Source organism: Berghia stephanieae, chromosome 2 (genome assembly GCF_034508935.2).
Source record: "Berghia stephanieae isolate SIO BIC M18660-M18661 chromosome 2, UCSD_Bste_1.3, whole genome shotgun sequence".
NCBI classification, from domain to species: Eukaryota; Metazoa; Mollusca; class Gastropoda; order Nudibranchia; family Aeolidiidae; genus Berghia; species Berghia stephanieae.
The window spans coordinates 1,970,664-1,975,663 of NC_088361.1; positions in this window are offsets into that span (position 1 = coordinate 1,970,664).

The window sequence follows — 5,000 nt, forward strand, 5'->3', positions numbered from 1 at the left end:
TTTAACGTTGAAATGATGTCCAGTAAATTTTAAAGCCGTTTTTCTTTCTTTTTAAAAACAAAAACAAAAACAAAAACAAAAACAAAAAAACAACAAACAAAACAACACTTTTTTTCTTCCCCCACTCTCCTTTTTTCTTGCGATTTTTTTTCTCTTCAACCGTCTCCTCCTCCTTTTCTTCCTCCTCCCCACCGCGTCCTTCTCTTTCTCTTTCTCCACTGCTTTCTCAACTTCATTCTCCTTCCAAGACTCTTCCTCTTCCTCCTCCTTCTCCTCTTCATTCTCTGTGCTCCCCCCCCCCTTCCCCCCGCCCTCCACCGCGTCCTTCTCTTTCTCTCTCTTTCCTTTCTCATCTGCTTTTCAATTTCCTCCTCCTTCTCATTATTCTGTTTCTATCCACCCAAACTGTCCTTCCCTCTTTTCTCCCCTCATCTCTCTATCTCCTTCCTTCCTTCCCCCCTCTCTCTCCCTCTCTCTCTCTCTCTCTCTCTCTCTCTCTCTTTCTCTCTCTCTCTCTCTCTCTCTCTCTCTCTCTCTCTCTCTCTCTCTCTGCAAGGTTGTCCCTCATGACCACAACGACTCTGGATTCAAGAGTCACGATTTTGATAGAGAAATGATTGATTCATGGTTTTACTACAGGTTTGTGTTTATTCGATACTCTCGTATTCAGCAGGTTTCTAGCCAACGATTTAACCATCACAATAACATAATTTTATGGGTCAATAATAACAGCCATCTCAGGATTTGGCGCGTGATTCTTTTTGTTTGGGTGAAAATGTGTTTACTAATCCCCAGCGCAAACAGGAAGCGATAAACATTATAAGGGTTCTTACGGGACAAATTCATTTGATTTTCCTTGCTCTTTAACAAAGGATGACGATCATTAGTATAATTAAACAGGAAAAACAACATTGATAAAAATTGGCAGTGATGATATTCAAAGCCAAGTTCTTTCTAGTCCTTAATATAAATACAAGTAAAACGCTTAGATCTGAGATAGTAAAATTTGACATCCAACACATTTACAATCAAACTACATTAAAAAGTCCTGGTTTTAGGTCCAATTGCTGTTAAATGGCGATTACCTTCAACCAGTGAGATTTTGAGGCTCGTCCACCGTCTTTCTCATCACAAATCATGAGCGCAAAATGTGAAGCATCTGATTCACTGGGCAGAAACGAAATTTCATGGTGAGTCCAACGTGTTTACAAATGCAGATAAACTGTTTGTTTATTTTCTAGTGATGATGAAAGCAAAGGACACTATTCTTGTGACCTTATTTTTGTTTTTGTTTTACTTTGTCTAGCAAACTCAAACCAATCTCCGATGATTTGCGCATTTTTGCAAATAAGGGTGAGGAGATATGTTAAACAAAGGTTTGAAGCCGTCTTTATTGTTGCACCTATGTGGTCAATATGGGAGCTTTTTATTCATTGCGTTTTTGTAAACCGGTCAAAATGAGGTAAGATAAAATAATTCAAAATTAGCATTATGATTGGTAATGTGAAAACGACCGCTTACGAGGCAACTATAAAGCCGTTCACAAAATTTCCGTTTGAATGTGTAGATTACATATAATAAATAATGACGAGAATGTATAATGAGCAGACGAGTATGGGGGCAAATATAGAGTTGGAAGTAAAATTATTGATGGAGTATTTTTTCCTTGACTTTTTCCATATAAATAATAATTTAATTATTGATTATCAAAAAATTAATGATTTGTTATAAAATGTTTATTAAGGAAAAAAACATAAAGATATAGTTATGATTTACAACAAACTGGTGAGTGGAATTCCCCTTTCCTATACAAACTGTCTCAATCCCGGAGACCGTACTTTTCAACGGAGACCACTGCCTAATGTTTATTTTGAAACCATTCGAGTCAAAATCAGTACCTTCCAAGCGTATAAGAATTCAATGGCAGTGTCGACGTGGAACTTTAATTGGTTTCAAACCAGTTTCAGGAATAAATTGCTTCTGATATCTGTTAAACTCGTTTCCTTTGCCTTACTTTTTGTGTCATCATTACGCCTTAAAATTTCGAAAAACAAACAATTATATTGCGACAGTGGTTCAATTGTACGATGTCCTGTTTATTCCCCCAACAATATCAGAAATGCAGAGTGTGGTTAGTAACCCGATGGGTGACAATTTACAAAAGAAAAAGAAGAATTTAGCGACCCGAAAGTTTCTCCAAGTAAAAGGCATTGTACACATTATTCAACTCGATTCCGGTGTGAATGATTACTTAGAAATAGGTATAGGCAATGATGGATGTTGTAAAGGCGCTAGTACAAGAAGGACGACTAGCAGGCGACTTATACTGGATGACATGGAAATTGTGTTTCATATTATGTCCTTCCCAACAATTAAATGATGCAATTTAGTGCATAGAGCATGATGAATAAATTGAAATGGTCAATATAATCATTTAAAGATACAATTTATTTTATCATAGTTTTCTCCTTTATAATAATAATAATAATAATAATAATAATACACATTTATATAGCGCTCATTCTCGTGTAAAACACAAGCTCTGGGCACTTTACAATATAAATATCAATTTTAAGTGAAAAAATAAAAAAATAAAATAATAACAACAATAACAATTCATAGCCAAATCAAGGATTCATATAGAGTCAAGAAAAACAAATACAGTAAAATGTGTCTTGAGATTCTTTTTAAAAGTAGGTAAAGACTTGCACTCCCTCAGACCACGTGGTAGTTCATTCCAAATCTTGGGGCCGAAACAAGCAAACGATCTATCACCAAATTTTGTTCTTGATCTTTTTTCCGAAATTTTCGTTTGGTCATTACATGATCTTAAAGTGTAATTTTCAAATTTACACATGACCACGTGATCTGTGAGATATGCCGGTGCTATACCAGCCAAACACTTATAAACAAGACACGCTGCTTTGTAATATGTGCGCTTTTCAATGGGCAACCAGTGGAGAGAGGCCAACAAAGGGGTTGCATGATCAAATTTTTTTTTGCCAAAAACTAATCTTGCTGCACTGTTTTGCAGTAGTTGCAATTGTTTAATAGAAGCCTGAGGCAAGTTGACAAGCAGCGAGTTACAATAGTCTAGTTTCGAAAAAATGAGGGAAACAACCAATGTTTTACATGTTCCAATTGCAATATACTGACGGATCGAACTGATTTTCTTCAATTGAAAGTATAAAGATTTACAGAGAGCAGAAATGTGAGCTGACATTTTCATTTCTGAATCAAAATAGACACCCAAATTTTTCACAGTCTTTGAAACTTTGATCTTTTCACCCCCAATCAACACCTCAAGACCATCATTCACCTTCAACTGCCCTCTATTTCCCACAATCATCACTTCTGTTTTTGACTCATTCATTTTCAACTTGTTTGCATCCATCCACTCTTTCACATCCGTCACACATTCTTCCACACGTTTCACAATATTTTCGAGATTTTTAGTTTTATCAGTAGCATAAAGTTGCGTATCATCTGCATAGAGATGATAGCGCAGCCCATGACCAGTGATGACATTAGATAATGGAGAAGTATACAAAACAAAAAGAATTGGACCCAAAACAGAGCCTTGAGGAACACCAAAAGACAATGTATGTTGACGAGAAAGTTTATCTAAAATCATAACCTGTTGCTTTCTGCCATCTAAATAAGATTCAAACCACTGCAAGACAGTCCCAGACAAGCCAAAGGTTATATTAAGTCGTTTAATGAGAATACTGTGATCAATAGTATCAAACGCCGCCGAAAGGTCTAACAATGTCAGAAGAGAAACAGAACCTTTATCTAAAACATCAAGCAAATCACTCGCAACACAGCACAGAGCAGTTTCTGTGCTGTGGTAAGAACGATAAGCTGACTGAAATTTTTCCCATAGATTGTTTTCATGGAGATGTTGTGAAAGACGTCTGAGTACAACTTTTTCAAGGATTTTAGAAAGAAATGGCAGATTTGAGACGGGACGGTAGTTACTAAGGTCATTTACATTGAGATTTTGCTTTTTTATGAGAGGCTTTACAATTGCATGTTTATAGATATCTGGGACTTGTCCTGAGATAAGTGACTGATTTATAATATAAGTTATGCAAGGTAACAATTCAGGAAGACATAATTTCAAAATATTAGTTGGTAAAGGATCTAAATCACATGACTTCGAGGAAGATGAAAAAATTATTTTAGAAATTTCTTCTTCAGTTGTTTCTTTAAAACAAGAGAATCCCTGTGAACCCGAAAAAGGGTGGAAATTTATATCTTCATTTTGCACGAGGTCCAAATTGTTCCGAATTTTCGATATTTTTCCCGAAAAGAAATCTGAAAATGCATCCGGCTGCTTTTCTACCGGGATATTAGTGGGTAGACACATGCCCTTTTCTTCCCCTAAAAGTTCCTTTGAAACAGAGAAAAATTCCTTAGTGTCCCTCACTGATGACAGTTTTGTGTTATAATAGTTTCTTTTTGCTCTTTTGCAGGTGGTTTTATACTTATGCTTTTTTGCTATATATATCAGCCGGTCAATCTCAAGGCCCGATTTTCTCCACGATGCCTCTGCATTCCTTTTTTCCCTTTTGGCAGTTTTTTCACTCTGGTTAAACCACGGAGACGGTTTCCTGGAATTTATTATTCTAGTTGTCTTTGGCGCATGCCTGTCGATGACGTTGCGCAGTACCTCGTCTGTTTTCTGTGCTGATGGTATATCCATTCTTCCTAGTTCCTCTGACAGATTGTTTTTGAAGGAACTAATGTCTATTTTTTTGGTATCCCTAGACACTATCTTGACTTTCTTTGCTTTCTCTTTGATGCATTTGAGAGTTGCCAGAATCAGATTGTGGTCTGAAATTTCTTTTTTGATATTTTTAATTGATTCAACAAGCGAGGGTGTGTCAATGATGAACCAGTCCAAGATGTGCCCCAATCTTTGAGTTGGAGAGGTCACTAACTGAGTGAGGCCATGTTCATTCAGCATATTTTTTATAATTTTAACGAGACTATTC